We start from the raw sequence: 16,837 nt of genomic DNA on the forward strand, positions 1-16,837 counted from the left end.
TCTTAGCATCTTTAATATTCACATTTCTAAGGAACCATTAAAGTGTGATACAGAAACAAGAAAAAGACAAAACCACTTATTACTCAAATGGAATGACTTTAAAAATAAATCTCATAAAAATATATTTTATATAGCAGTAGGGAGAGGAAATGATTTGAGATACTCTGGCAGAGAAGTGTAAGTTTAAAGTAAAAAGACCCAAACAGTTAAGACTTAGCAAAAAATATATAATATTTAAGGTGAGACTGTTCTACTACTTAGCAAATTCTAGAACTACATAGAGACCTATCTCAAAAAATAAAAATAACAACAATAACAACAAAAACCCAACATTTAAGATGAAACATAGCTGAAAAAAGTTACTGAATAGGCTTAACAACACAAAAATACACATGCATAATTATAAAATTCAGATTCAAAAAGATCAATGCACAGTATCTAAAATAAAACCTAGCGAGGAGGAGAAAAAAACAAAGGGATAAGGATCAGAGTCAAGTGATCCCTAGCCAAGTGAGACAATTCCAAACCATCCCAAAGGAAAAATAAAGGGAGTGGAACAGCACAGAAGACTGAAGTTTGTGGAACTTTTCCAAAATTAATACATAAATCCACAGGGTCCAGGGGGCTGGAGAGATGGCTCAGAGGTTAAGAGCACCGACTGCTCTTCCAGAGGCCCTGAGTTCAATTCCCAGCAACCACATGGTGGCTCACAACCATCTGTAATGGGATCCAATGCCCTCTTCTGGTGTGTCTGAAGACAGCAACAGTGTACTCATATACATAAAATAAATAAGTAAATCTTTAAAAAAAAAAAAAATCCACAGGATCCAAACTCAGCTAACTCGGTTTGGTTTGGTTGTTGTTATTTTGTTTTGTTTTTGTTTTTCTAAACAAAGACCTGGCTGTCTTCAAATTAAGAGATCCACCTGCGTCTACCTCCTGAATGATGGGATTAAAGGTGTGTTCTACCACTGCCAGCTAAAAAATGTCCTTTATACATTTAGATTAAAATGTTTATTTTCAGACAGACAAAAGCCAAGAGAATACACATAAAATTCATGAAATATAAAAACAATTTTAGTTCATTAATAGCAAAAAGAAAATTATATCAAACAGAATTCTAAATCTGCAGAAAGGAACATACTAGGAATCTAAAACCCTGACAGCTGTGTCTACTCTCATCATTTCTATTCACTATTGTAATGAAGGTGACAGTGTCAAGATAGAAGAAAAAGAACTGAAGTCATAAGGAGAAAAAACTAAAAATTACCTTTAGTCTCAGACTATAGATTATATATAAAAGACCCAAATGAATACACAAACATGTAAAATTGGCAAATGAATCCAGAGAGTTCAAAGGACACAGATCTATATACAAAAGGCAAATAAATTTCTCAACAATGAAAAGTGAAACTTGAAAAGCAGTTATGTACAGAAGATTTTAAAAAGAGTATTTAGCACTAAAACTAACAAAAAGATACAGAAAACCTCCAAACTGAAAACTATAAAACTTTCTTGAAAGAAATAAATGCCAACAAATACAGATATATACAGAAAGATAAGTACCCTTACAACACAAATTTTACACAAATTGTAAACTCAATATAATCCCAATCAATACCTCAGCAAGACAGGGCCTAGAGAAACTGTAATCCAGTTACTTGCAAACCTGAGTTGGGAAGTAAACATTCATATGGACTACATGGCAAATCTAAAGAAACCCAAACAACATAACAAGACCATCTCAAACAGCAAAAGAAAAATAAAGAAAAATAAAGGTCTGGAGGTCTAACTCAATGAGTGTTGACCTAGCATTGCTCAACCCCTAGGATTAAAGGGGAAAAAAAAGAAGAAGAAAAATTCAGCAAAGTTACTTTCTGGATATAGACAAACTTACTTAAAAGTTCATATAGAAAGAAGCCAGGTATGATGGAGTATATTCAAAATTCCAGTACTTGGAAACTAGAAACAGAAGGAGTTAAAGGCCAGCCTCCACTATATAGCAAGTTCAAGACCAGTCTTGACTACATGAGACCCGGCCAATAAATAAATAAACAAACAAACAAACAAACAAACAAATGGCTGGCTAAAAATAGCTAACATCATAGTGAAGAAGCAAACAAGATTACATTCTACAGAACTTAGTACAAAAGCCACAATAATCAAGGTAATAGAGCAATACTTCAAAATAAGTCAATGGCACAGAAAAAAAGACCCCAAAACAGACCCACACAAATAACATTCAGCCAGGTTTGACAGACAAAAGAAAAGGTGTTGAATAAAATATAAAAATGTAAACCCCTAGAATATATCAGCATAAGGGAATTTAAGAGAGTGTAAATTTAGTTTAGATTGTAATTCTTTAGATTACACCAAAAGCACAACCATGAAAGATGCATTTGGTCAACAGAATTTCATTAAAATTAAAACTTATATTTTGCCCAATGATAACATTAAAAAAAAAAGGTAAGTCTAACCTAGGAAAAAATTCTTATCAAAACACAAGTATGTAGCCGGGCGGTGGTGGCGCACGCCTTTGATCCCAGCACTTGGGAGGCAGAGGCAGGAGGATTTCTGAGTTCGAGGCCAGCCTGGTCTACAGAGTGAGTTCCAGGACAGCCAGGACTACACAGAGAAACCCTGCCTCAAAAAAACAAAAAACAAAAAAAACAAACCCACAAGTATGTTAAAGGACTGCCTGGTAGATATTAGGAAAAAAACCTAAAACTCAACGACAAGAAAACAATCTACTAATAATGTACAAACATGGGAGCGGGCATCCGAACACTCCTATAAAAGAAGACATATAGCTGGCAAATACACATACATTACTTGGGGAATGAAAAAAGAAAACACTGACAGAGTACCACAAAACTATTAGAGGGCAAAATTCCAAAGAAACAACACTAGCAAATACTAGTAAGAACGTGGGCTGCTGGGAGAAATGAAAAGGCACAAGCACTAGACAAGAGTGACAGCTTCCTATACACCTGGACCATGGAATCCTGTCATCCTATGTCTTTGTATTTACCCAAATGACCTGAAAACTATCCAGACTTGCACAAAGATAACTATATTATCCAAAGCATCCTTCAAAAAATAGTAATAACACATGGGATTTTCCAGGATAAAAAGAAACTAGTCATAAAAAGACAGTTATTAAGCCGGGCAGTGGTGGCGCACGCCTTTGATCCCAGCACTTGGGAGGCAGAGGCAGGCAGATTTCTGAGTTCGAAGCCAGCCTGATCTAGAGTGAGTTCCAGGACAGCCAGGGCTATACAGAGAAACCCTGTCTCAAAAAACAAAAAACAAACAAACAAAAAAAGACAGTTATTGTGGAGGAGGGGGTATATGTCTTTAATCCCAGCACTCAGGAGGCAGAGACAGGCAGATCTCTGTGAGTTCAAGGCGAGCCAGGTCTACATACAGAAATCCTGTGGGACGAACACACACACACACACACACACACACACACACTCTTTAAATATATACTAAGTGAAAGAATCCAATCTGAAATATGTATATATTGTATGATCCCAATTATGTAACATGAATGAAAAGGCAAAACAATGGTGATATAGCAGGAGAGTAAACACCAGAGACCACAGCATAAAGATTAACAAACAAAAGAAGCCAGTGGACAGAAACCCTTTCTTATCTGAGCTTCATCTAACAGAGTATGTGTAAAGAAAGCCCAGATATATAAAGTAAGAAAGGCAGACATTATGGAAATGTCCCCCAAATGGCTCCTGTCCTCAGGAGTGCTTTCTCTTTGTTAATAATCTGTTATTTCTATTTCTAATTATTTGTTCCTGTACAGTCCTTTGTACCACAAGGATTTGAATGGAAAGCCCTCTGAACATAGGTCTATAACCCACCACAAAGCATGCTTTTCTTTTTCCATTTTTATCTCTTTTTCAGATACTGACCCATGGTATGTTTTCTCTCAAATACTGTTTTCTCAAAGCTTTTCTGAACTCCACACCTAAAAAGGCTGACTTTCTCTCCACTTCCCTCCTCACAGCAAATGTTATGATTTTCAACTTACCTGCCCTGTTGTTTTCCTCCCAAACTAATAAAATGGCCCTTGAACTTTCTTCAGAATCCATTTCTGAATTATTTTATTGATGAAGCTAAGAATTTACAAAACGGAACTTTGGTTTCCTCAGTTACAGGAATCAAAATGATTAGTGGTTGCCAAAAGATCTGGAGAAAGTAAAAGAATGAAAAGATGAAACATGAATTTTTACAGCAATAAAATTACTACACATGATACCTACACACAGAAATAATATGGGAAACCAACTCAGAAGGAACAAAGCAAGATAAAAGGGTAAGAGGAACAGCCTAACCCATAAAGTTAATCTGCATTAGAAATGTAAAGTAATTTTTTATGTTGACTATATACTCTAGGCTTTATAATATTTTTAGTTTGGATTTTTTTTTTTTTTTTTTTTGGTTTTGGCTTTTTTCTGCTGTTGTGTGTGTGTGTGTGTTTGCTTGTTTGTTTGTTTCAACACAAGGTTTCTCTGTGTAGGCCTGGCTGTCCTGAAACCTATTCTGTAGACCAGGCCAGCCTCTAATTCATAAATCCACCTACCTCTTCTTCCCTTAAGGGTGTACTCCACTAGTTACATCTTTACAGTGTATTCTAAATATAGGCTTCAGAATTTGAAGAGAATTTTCAACTTGTTTTATAAACCTTTAAGGGTGAACAGCCTTGTCATATGTTACCATCAAAGGTAGATCTTTATCTGTGAATATTTCTGCACCTAACAAATTTTTAAATTGCTCAACAGTGACTACCCAAACAAAAAAACAAGTACTTGTTACTAATTTTTAGATGATAATAACTCCATTTCAGCCACAACTTCAAACAGGATTTCCATTGCTAACACCAAATCTTAAAAATAATAAACAATTCAACAGACTACTGTAGTGTCTGTCACCTCAGTGGCTATTGAAATAATGAAGTGGTAACACAGCACTGGACAGCAGTCACTTTTTCAAAACTATACAAGAAAAATTACCGATTTATGTTATTAATATTTTTTAATTACTAATATATGTTAGTACGGCAATGACATTAAAAAAAAAAACTGGTGGGGGGGAGGTGGCACACCTTTAATCCCAGCACTTGGGAGGCAGAGGCAGGAGGATCTCTGAGTTCCAAGACAACAAAACCCTAACCATCCATGCTCACCCTTTCTTTCTTAAATTCTTTTCTATTATAGGTTTCTTTAGAGAAAACATATCTTCTATTCTGTTTATTGTCAAGATTTTGCTACTGATGTTAAATCATCAAAATATATATATATTTTCACCCTAAAAATGTTTCCTCAAAACTTGTAAAGTGGGTTTGGGGTATAGCTCAATTGGTAGAGTTTTGCAGAGCATGGAGGAAGCCCTGGGTTTGATCCCCAGCAATGTATAAACTAGACTGTTTATACTAGGACTAAGAGAGGGAAGGGGAGGAAGAAAAACAAACAGAGAGGAGAAAAAGGGGCAGACACACAAAGAAAGAGAGAAAACAAAAGGAGGAAAGGAAGGAAGGAGAGAAGAAGAGAAGGGAGGGAGAAAGGAAAAACAGCATCTGGAAGGCTAAAACAGGACTACTACCTCAGGTTTGAGACCAACAAACTTGTAAGAGAAAATGAAACTACATTTGAACATTGGAATCTCAAAAATATTAAGATTTTGAGCTGGACAGATAGCTTAGCAGTTAAAAGTACTTGCTGCTCTTGCAGAGAACCCAAATTCAGTTCCCAGCACCCAGGTCAGGTGCCTCACAACTGTCTGTAACTACAGCTGCAGAGAATCCAATACACTCTTTTAGCTTTCCTGGTCACCTGCACATTCAGGCACATACTCATCCTGGCTGTCCTAGAACCTACTATGTAGACCAGGCTGGCCTCCAACTCACAGAGATCCACCTGCCTGTGCCTCCTAAATGCTGGGATTAAAGGCCTGTACCACCACACTTAGCCCAATAGAAATAAAATTTGTTTAAAATCCAAAAAATCCAAGATAACCTATAATTCTATAATTTTAAAAATATAAAGATATTGCCTGTATATAATTGGAAAATAATATTTTGAAGATACAGTTATTTCTAACTGAATCCAAAAATGTGACTTAGAGGACTAGAGAGATGTCTCCTCAGATAAAGTACTTGTTAAGCAAGCATTGACTATATACATGAGTTCAGATCTCTAGAACCAAAATAAAAACTTGCCAGGGCAATATGCATCTGAAACAATAGAGAGCAAAGGACTCTGCTGTCAGAAGCAGAAGATCTTAAGTCAAGGTCATCCTCAACAACACACCAAGTGTGAAGCCAGCCTGAGCTATTTGGGAGGAGGGGCAGAAACAACTTGCTACAGATATAACTATATAGATACAGAAGAACTAATATCTAAAATGCATATAGAATTCCTAACAATAAGTGTAACAAAGACAGAACACTTAATAGGAAAAAACATTAAGTAAACAACTTGAACATGTAATTCACAAAAAGAAATTCAAACAATGAAGTATAGACCTGTACCTCAGCACTCAAGAAGCTGGGGCAGGAGGATCTGGAGTTCTAAACCAAGCTAGGTTTCGAATCCAGTTTTAGATCAGCCTGAACTACACAAGACTAAGAAAAATAAAATAAAATAAAAACAGAAAGAAACAAAGAAAGACAGACAACAGACAGACAAAAAGAAAGAAAAGTAATAGATGGAAAAGATGCCAAGTTTCAGTAATTTAAATAATGAGATAGTATCAGTTGGCAAAAATTTTTAAATCTATAATATTTACTGTTGAGGTGGATCCAGTCCAAGGAAAATCCTTATATGCTGTGTTGGTAAAAGCAAAAACTAAAGCCTCTCTGTCATTATTTAAATTTTAATTTGTTCATCCTTTATGACCTATCTTCTCTTGTGACCAAGCTATTCTGATCACATGAATTTTCAAAAATATCTGCAAATGTGCTATTGTTAGATATAAGCATGCACACCATTCTATCATTTGTCTTATAAGAGCAAAAAATGAAAATCGATTCAAATGATCATCAAAACTAGAATGGCTAATTGGTATATAATCTAATGGATAAATTTACCACAATGAGATCTAATAAATTATGACTACAATAATCTGTAATTGATTTTGAAATTACTATGATGAACTCATTTTCTGGCACATAAAATAAACAGAGTTACTCAGCTCATATGTTTAAAAATAAGGAGAACTACAGTATTTAAGAATATATGACTGGCATTTAAAATCATGAAGGGGGGCTGGAAAGATGGCTCAGAGGTTAAGAGCACTCACTGACTCACACTGACTGCTCTTCCAGAGGTCCTGAGTTCTATTCCCAGCAACCACATGGTGGCTCACAACCATCTGTAATAGGATCTGATGCCCTCTTCTGGTGTGTCTGAAGACAGCTACAGTGTACTCATATAAGTAAAATAAATCTTTAAAAAAAAAAAATCATGAAGGATTGGGTCAAGGGCTTTGCTCAGCAGTAGCCAAGTATCTGACCAGAAAGCAAGCACAGGGCTTTAAGTTCATTCCTTCTCACCAAGAAAAGGAAAAAAAGAAGTAGCAAAACAAGGCTATATTTGTAAATTAGGACAAAAGCTTCTACAAAGGGCCATATATTAACAAAGTAAAGACAGGAAAGGAATACTTTGATTTGCTGGTCTAGACAAGACACATAAATATATCAAAAATGTTTAAAGTATGTATGTTTCTCATACAGTCTCAAATATTCACATACATGTATGTTAATGGGTAAAAGTAATTGCATATGACTACTAAAATAATTTCTGAATGTATATATACAAGTGGGTGCAGATTTGTAGAGTGCATGCATGTGTACATCAAAGGTCAAACAAGCAAAAAAAAAAAAAAAACCACCAAAATTTGGGGGTAGTTAGTCCTACCCATACAAAAATAAGTATTTTTTTTAATATTTTCCAAAGTATTTTGAAGCATATTTGTCATTTACTTTCTAAAAATTTAACAGCTAGGTGGTGGTGGTACACACCTTTAATCCCAGCACTCAGGAGGCAGAGACAATCGGGATCTCATAGCTGAGTACAAAGCCAGCATGGTCTACAGAGAGTTCCAGGACGGCTATGGTTACATAGAGAAACCCTGTCTCCAGAAAAAAAAAAAAAAAGAAAGAAAGAAAGAAACCTTGTCAGCAGGAGAGGGAGGAGAAGAGGAGGAACAAAACAACAACAACAACAACAAGCAGTAGTAGTTTTTCACCAAAATACGCACACATATAAAGAATAATACGCACACATATAAAGAATAATACGCACACATATAAAGAATAATCCAGTAAATCACAGCATTACGGAAGCAAACAGTGCTAACTTTGAATATAAACTGCAAATATGTTCAACTTTTTAATTCTCTCTAACTTCTCAATGTGAGTAGCTTTTATAATTAAAAACATGGGGGGAGCTAAACTAAAAGAAAACAAAGTTGCAAACATTATTCAAAAAAATAAGATTAAAAAAAATCACTTATGAAGATGTCTACAGTCTCCTGATAAACTTCCTTACATTAAAGAGAGAGAGAGATTATTCAGCCCACTATCAGATGATCGATAAAAAGTAAGCAGATTTCAAACAAATACTTAACACACTGCAAACAGCAATAGTACTAAAATCTGTCAATGATTTAAGGAATGTCTATCACTGCCAAACTGAACACATCCTGTAATGATAACCTCACCCAAAATACATTCTAATATCCATTAACCCTCCATACTAAGATAACAAGAAAAGTCCCTGGTTTTTACCAGGAATCTCACTTCATAGTAGCCCTGGCTAGCCTGGAACAAACTATGTAGACCAGGCTGACTTCAAACTCGCAGCAATCCTTCTGCCAAGTACTAGGATTAGAGATATGTAGCACGATGCCCAGCAACACATTGCATCCAAATATTATGAACTATAAAATACAGCAGTTAAAAGATAGCTTATAAATTACCATAGTATTTACTTCTGTTGACAAAAATAACAAAAAAGCCACTGCAATTAACCACTATCCTAATGAAATTCTTAAACATAACAAAGAATACTGAACACTGTGTAACATTCACTTGTAATCCCAACTGCTATGTCCCAGGAAGTTCGTAAACAGCCTTGCCAAAAATTTATCAAGACCCCACCACCAGCCTGAGAGTGGTGGCCCACACCTTTAATTCCAGCACTCAGGAGACACAACAGATGGATGTCTGTGAGTTCAAGGCTAGCCTGGTCTACAGAATGTGTTCCAGGACAACCAGGACTACATAGAGAAACCATGCCTCAGAAAACAAACAAACAAACAAACAAAAAGATTCCACCTCTAAAAACAGAAAAGCCTTAAAATTCTTGTGAGGAAAAAAAATGATATCACCCTACAGGAGATAAACATATATCTTGACGTTTTCAGTAAGTGATGTAACTGGAATTTGAATCCAAATCTGCTGAAAATCCAGGTTTAAGAGTCCATACTCTTAGCTAGGCGGGGGATGGAGATGGAGGGGGGAAGGGGGTTGCATGCCTTTAAACCCAGTGGATCTCTGAGTTGCAATTCTAGGACACCCAGGTGGCTACACAAAGAAACCATGTCAAAAAAAAAAAAAAAAAAAAAAAAAAAAAAAACCTCTATTTAATTAGACAAAATGAACTTAAAATTAAGAGAGAAAAACTTAACTAAGGAGAAAGTATATTTAAAAGAATACCTAGAGATTCAAAGAAATATATATATATATATATACACACACACACACACACACCTACCTTATGGTTTAAAAAAGTAACAACTATTGCTAATAGGGAAAAAGAAGCAATTTTTTTTTCCAAATTTAGCTATGACTTAAGACTAGTCCTTTCCTCACTCTGAGGAAAATTAGACTCTAGTTGCCTCTTGGATGACCCCACTACTCCTGGATGACAATACACAGCAACATAATTCATATTAAAGCCCAAATGCTAAACACAATTCTGAAAGGACTTTGTATGTTTACTGTACCTATTTTAAGCATGTTCACCATCAAAATTAATGCTACTTTCACCAAATATACTTCAATTTATCTAATCTTTTATACCACTCTACTTCAACAAATCCTTCCAAGTACAAACTTTCTGTACAATAATTTTAGTATAATGTGATTTTCAAGTATCTATTACATGAAAATAAAGCAACTGTGTTTTTTTAATATAAGTTATATAAGGTCTCTATACAAAATCAAACTCCTACCTACCATGCCTATTTAAAGATCACTCAAAAGCTGGGTGTGGTAGAATACACCTGTAATCCCAGAACTCAGAAGCCAGAAGCAAGTAGGCCTTGTCTCAAAAAAAAAAAAAAAAAAAAAACAACAAGCAAACAAAAATTTAATTCCAGCCTTTGGGAGGCAAAGTCAGGCAAATCAAGGCCAGCCTGGTCTACAAATCCAGTTTCAAGAAAGCCAGAGCTACAGAGAAACCCAGTCTTGGAAAACAAACAAACAAACAAATAAACTAACAAAACAAAGAGAAAAAATCTGTATGTTAAAGAGTTATTACATTTAAAATTAAATACTCTGAAATGGATTTGGATTAGGATTAGAATTAGAAGGCATAAGGTAGTTTAGGGAATTCTAGCAATATTCTGTTTTGAGGTACCAAGTACTGCTACATAAATAGTTACACCTGATGAAAACTCACTGAGCTGTACATGTATTATCTATGTATTTTTTGTACAGATAGTAGTCAATTTATACAGTTGAACTTTCTCATAGTGCAAAAGCAGTGCTGTGTCACTCACCTATGGTACTGCCAGGTTTAGCTGTGTTAAATATATTTCTAACTTACAGTGCTTTACTAGAATATTAAATTTCATGGGAAATTTAAAGTATGCAAGTAAATACAGCCTATAACTCTAGCACTAGACAAACTAAAAACGAGAGAATTGCTGTGATTTTGAGAATAGCTTGCACTACTCATTAATCTTACTGTCTCAAAATAAACGAATACATACACACATACACACAAGAAAATAGGTTAGTAAGATGGGCTCATTTGCTGCTAAGCCTGATGACCTGAGTTCCAACCCCAGAAACCTACATAGTGGAAGAAAAGAACTGACTCCTTTAAGTTGTCCCCTTACCTACACAAGACCCATGTGTGCCCACAGGCATACATACACACAATAAATAAGTAGAACCTACAATCTAAATGCCTATGTTATTATATAGGACTTATACTATCTCCTTTACCAAAAAAAGTAAAACCTAGAAAGGAAAAAATAGACAAGTAATTCCACAGAGGGCTGTCACAGACAAAAACACATACACTTTAATCCAGAAGGAGTTAAAAGAAAGCTTCCTGGGAAAAGATACACTGTACTGAATCCTGAAGGTCAGACAGGAACTAGCCAAGCAAGGAAAGAGTTGAAAGGAAACAAAGCACGAAGACAAGGAAACTAAATTCAATAAAAAATGCATTAAAAAATTCAAGGGAGACAACAAAGAAAGAAAAGCTCAGAAGGCTGAGGTAGGACAGGTCCATATTCAAGGCTAACCTAGGGTACATCTCAAAAACAAAGAATCCCAGCACTCAGGAGGCAAAGGCAGACAGATCTCTGTGGCTTCAAGGCCACCCTGGTATACAGAGAAAATAAGAAGACAGCCAGGACTTCACAGAAAGACCTGTCTCAAACAGAGCTAGAGAAAATGTGAGTTAAGACACCCCATGCTACAGCTCAAACTCTATCCTGAAAGCAACCAGAAGGCACTGTGGCCCCTTCAACGGGAAGGACAGTTCAATGTGCACTGGTATTGTCCATGTCAAAGATGTTGCCTTCAATGCTTACAATCTCATTATTAGGAACTAGCCTGCAAACTACTCTATACTTTGAACCATGATTCTGCCCTATGCACATATGTACATACATTACATAACCAATACTGAATGGCCATGAATAGTCAATCCATCTTGCTAGCAGCCATTTCGAAGAGAAGGCGAGAGAAGGCAAACAAAAGAACTGAGCCAAAGAAATTGTTTTGTGAGCATTCAAATCAAAAAGTCCTAGACTGCAAAAGACTTTGCTCAAGACTTCAAACATAAAAGATAGCAAGTCAGAAAGCAAGGTATTAGCATGGTAATTACAAAAGGCAGAAATGGGGAATAAATGGAATCTATAAGACAGAAGATGAAAAGACTATGCAAACAATAATAATAATGCAACAACTAAAGTAAAATCTAGGTCTTGAGTGTGGCTCAGTAACAGAGTAATTACCATACACAAATCCTAGGTACTATTCACAACACCGCCATAAATTAAAGTGAAATGTCTTCTCCTGCTTCCTAGGTCCTTTTCTTACATCAACTTGTTTCATTTTTCCTGGGTTCCCTCTTGCATGTGCACGTTTGTTTTCCAAAAGCACTCCTTAACTACTTAAGATAACGAGTCTCCTCCTTGCAACTGAGTCTAAGAATATTTTAGAACACTTATTTTGGCAGCAGTGAAAAGAATATACAAAAGAAAGTATGGTGAAACCAACAGCAGAAGGCAAAAAACAAGACCACTTGGAAGGCACCACAGAAGCCTAAAAGGCATTTGAGTTCATTTAAAGTAAAAAGAATACAGGAGAAAAGGAACAAGAAAGATGTAAAATATTTATTATGATAAAGAAGGTGCAAGACATAATGACAAACTGGATACTGGTAGTATGACAGAGAAGAGTAAAAGATGATTTTCAAAGGTTCCTGAACACTTCATGAGAACAGAAGGGTGCCACTGCCATTCATCAAGATAAGAAATCAAAATCAACTGAGTTGCAGTTTCTGTCAGCTCTGTTCCTCGTTTTGTGGGGAAGAAAGACAGAGAACGTTCTGTATTTTTGGATTGGAGTACTTACGAAATATGACACCATGTAGTCTATTACCAAGTGGTTTACAGAGGTATAAAGCAAAGACAAGGGTTCTAAACAGCCTCTGTAGACACAAGAATCAACATATAAAATTAATGTGTTTTTGTTGGTCAGGGGATATGTTTTGTTGTTGTTTTGGGATTTGTTTGTTCTTTTTTTTTTTTTTTTTTTTTTTTTTTTTTGAGACAGATTCCTTCTACATAGCCAGGTTGGCCTTGAATTATTGGCAATCCTCCTACCTCACCCTCCCAAGTAATGGAATTAACAAGTCTATAATACCATGCTTGACTCAAGTTGCTGTATTTTTTAAATATCTGAAAAGTCTGACTGTTTTCTTTAAACTGTTAATATACCTAAGAAATTCAATCATTCAAATATTAAAAATATTAAAAGTTCTTGGTCAACCTTATTCTCAAACTTTCTGCATTTCTTTGAAAATATTAAAGATTGAACAAGCATCTACATAATTGCAAATGATTTAAAAAGATAGGTGCTTATATTACTAAATTCTGCCATAGTTAGATTTTTTTTTTTTTTTGGTTTTTTGAGACAGGGTTTCTCTGTGTAGCTCTGGCTGTCCTGGAACTCACCCTGTAGATCAGGCTGGCCTCGAGCTCAGAAATCCACCTGCCTCTGCCTCCCAAGTGCTGGGATCAAAGGCGTGCGCCACCACCACCCGGCTTTTTTTGGGGGGGGGGAGGGGGGCTGTTAGATTTCTTTTAAAACATATAAATTTAGCTGAACATAATGATTCATATTTTCAGTTCCAGCTACCTAAATTACGTATCTGAAGCAAGAAGATCAACTGAGCCCAGGAGTTCAAGACACACCAATAGCCATGTACAATGCATCAAGATCATCGTCAAATTAAAAAACAAAGCAAAACAAAAACAATTTATACTATCTCCTCAAAAACTATTTACCATTAAATTAAAGAAAAAAACTGTTTAAAAGCCATTAGCCCTCTTATAATACAATAATATGCTTGAGACTTTGAGACTAGACAAAGCTAAATTGAGAATTCTAGGACAACTAGGCTAAATGAGAAAACACTATCTCAGAAAATAATAATCAGACTCGAGACATAGCTCAACTGATAAAGTGTCTGCCTAGTACACACAAAGTCGTGGGTTCAATCTCTAGCACTCCATGAAACAGACATGGCAGCACATTCATGCAATCTCAGCATTCCCGAGGTAAAGTTAAGGAGTTCAAGGCAAGCCTGAGCTACATCGTGAGTTTTGAGGTCAGCATCAGGGGCATGAGACCCTGTTACAAAAAGTAATGACAGTGGTGCTAGAGAGACTGTTAAGAGGTTAAGATCTCAACCTGCTCTTGTAGAGGACCCACTAAGGTTCCTGGAACCTATGTCCAGTTGCTCCAACTGCCTCTAACTCCAACTCAGGGAATTTGGACATTCCCTTCTGGCCTCCACAGTGTACTCAAATGCACATAAGCAAACACAGATATAACAAACAAAAATAAATCTTTAGAAATGTAATAGTAGTGGTAAAACAACAACTAGATTATGATTTTTCACTACTAATAATTAACTTTTGAAAAGAACTTAATCTAGATATTTGTATGCTTTAAATATTGAGTTTCTACAGGAAATCTTTTCCTTCTAACTATATATCTTTGCCTCCAAAATTTACTACTGACACAGAACCTGATGTTATGAATTTCTGCCACAAACTCACAACCTAACCACCATTTATTTAACATGTCACCACTAAAAATTATGGATCCTCATACAAGAGGAAAAACTGGCACGATATCTACAATTTTGTCTTCTCTGTATCCTTCTCTGTATCAAGTCCATCAAAATGGAATACTACCCAACCAGTAAATGAGGCTCTTCCATGAATACTATTGCTGAATGATCTCTAGGACTTAGCAGTATTATGTGAAAATGGAGCCATTTGTGTATAGTTTGTGTGTCCTTAAAATGTAAGCAGATATAAGCTTATAAATGCTGGAAATATCACATCATACCAGTTACAGAAGCTGAAAAATAGAAAATGAATGGCTGGAGACTAGCGAAAAAGAAACTTTTTACTACACTATTCTTCTGACCCTTTTGACTTCTAAATTGTGACTCATTAATACCTATAACATAAATTGGTTTTTCTCCCTATATTACACACACTCGTACACACAAAAACTGAAGGAAAAAAACTTAAGTACTAACTACAAAAATATTATCCCCCACCCTTACATAAACATTAAATTATACACCTAACACTTAACATTACGTTTCCTTACTGACATCTCAGGAGTATAATTTCAACAAATATTTTATTCAATATTTTACTACTACTAAGAAAGCTGTTAATAATGACTTTAACACTGAATGATATTTATGCTTGGTCCTTGGAGAAGAGAGCAGCAATGGTTGGTAAAAAATACTAAAAACATTAGTCTTCAGGGATTAAGAACAGTTATAAATCCTGTTTTTCTAACAAGTTCAAAAACAGTAAATCCAAAACTTCTTTAGCTAAAAACCTATGTACCTGTATAAATCAACAAAGTGTTGCGACAAATACTATATGAAGAGTTACTTATCATCATTGGTGTAATGCAACTTAATCTTTACAGAAGCCCCAGAAGTGTCAAGATTTTGACTGGTTCTTTCGTTCTACTGAAGAGACAAGATGAGGAGCAAGCAGCTTGCCCTTGTTACAGCACACATACCCTCCCTATCTGGGCTTCCACACTCTTTCCTCTATTTCCCTTTCAGCATCCAGCCCTGAGGCTCCAAACACGGGTCTCAGTCTGACTCCTGAAAATCCAATGGAGACTGGACTAAGTAAATAACCCCTTCAAGTTTTCCAGGAAATTTCTTTTCAATCAAAGATCCCGATTGGGCAGAAAACAGGTAACAAGGTTTCCTTAAGAGGTCTTCTAAAGAAGCTACACCAGAGCAGGGGGCGACCCAGGATGGTGACACCAGAGATCTACAAGGTAAGAGCATCGTGACATTGGGGCTATCTGAGAGCTTGTATGGGTAGGGGAGAATCCTAGCAAGCCAGACTGGAAGTAAGCTGCACGAGGGTCCCTGTGAAGGCTCGGGTATCGATGACTCGTAGGAGATCCAAAGACCTGGGACCTAGCCATGGATTAGGAAGCACTAGTGGCCTTGGCTCCCGGACTAGGATCCGCTCAGACATAACGGTGTCTCTAGAGGCTCCAACCAGAGTCCTAAGAGAGTCTAGCAGGAGGTGGACAGGGGCCAGTGACAGAATCCTCACGGCTGCTGGTGGGCAGAATGGTGTCTGGTCAATGAAAGGTATGAGAGAGTAGAATCAGGGGGTGGAATCCGGGCCGCACTCCGGCGTTCGCTAGGCTTTAGGGGCAGAGCTGCTGGCGGGGCGTCTCCGCCGGGGCGGGGCGGGGCAGCCCTCCCGGAGCCAAAGAGCCGAGCGGGAGACGTGGGCCGGGCCAGGCCAGGCGGCAGGGCCGCTGGGTGCTGGGGCGGGTCTTACCTCTGGCTGCGCCGCGGTGGCCACCACAGCCCCTTCCTCTTCGGCGGTAGCCGCTTCCCCACCTCGGTTTCCAGGGTCGGGCCGGAGAAAGCAGAGGCCGAGACCGCCGTGGGGTAGGATGGATCCGCGAGGGTGGGCCCAGCCGCCTCAGGGTCCGAGAGAGCGGCGGCCGCGCATCCCCCGCCCTGTCAGAGAGACTCCGCCCGGCCTGGGCAGGCACATCCCCCGCCGCACCCCGCCCAGAGAGCACGCGTTGGAACGGCCGCCTAAAACCGCGGTCTCTGCTTTTGCCCGTGGGACCGGTATGTCCGCCGCAGTCCCTCCCCGTCCTGCCAGGACTTTCCGACAGCCACCGCCAACTGCCTCCGCGTCCCCAGTCCGCTTGGGCCTGCGCGCCCCCGACTCCGCTCCGCGGCCCCGCCCCGCGCGACTCTCCAGCAGC

General features: G+C 37.5%; 1 protein-coding gene across 8 annotated transcripts in view; it reads right to left on the reverse strand.

The window, feature by feature from the left end:
* Window positions 1–16,821, reverse strand: part of Myo9a (myosin IXA) — a 173,139-nt gene extending 156,318 nt beyond the window's left edge. For 3 of the 8 annotated variants that reach the window (XM_076925464.1, XM_076925462.1, XM_076925460.1), the window contains exon 1: window positions 16,396–16,803. The gene's annotated coding sequence lies outside the window, so the exon portion shown is untranslated. Of the gene's footprint in view, window positions 1–4,048; window positions 4,207–16,395 lie in introns of all 8 variants that reach the window. The other 5 variants (XM_076925467.1, XM_076925465.1, XM_076925466.1 and 2 more) reach the window with 4 other exon arrangements.
* Between the last annotated feature and the right edge of the window lie 16 nt (window positions 16,822–16,837).

The sequence above is a fragment of the Arvicanthis niloticus genome, chromosome 26, assembly GCF_011762505.2.
Source record: "Arvicanthis niloticus isolate mArvNil1 chromosome 26, mArvNil1.pat.X, whole genome shotgun sequence".
Taxonomy (NCBI): domain Eukaryota; kingdom Metazoa; phylum Chordata; class Mammalia; order Rodentia; family Muridae; genus Arvicanthis; species Arvicanthis niloticus.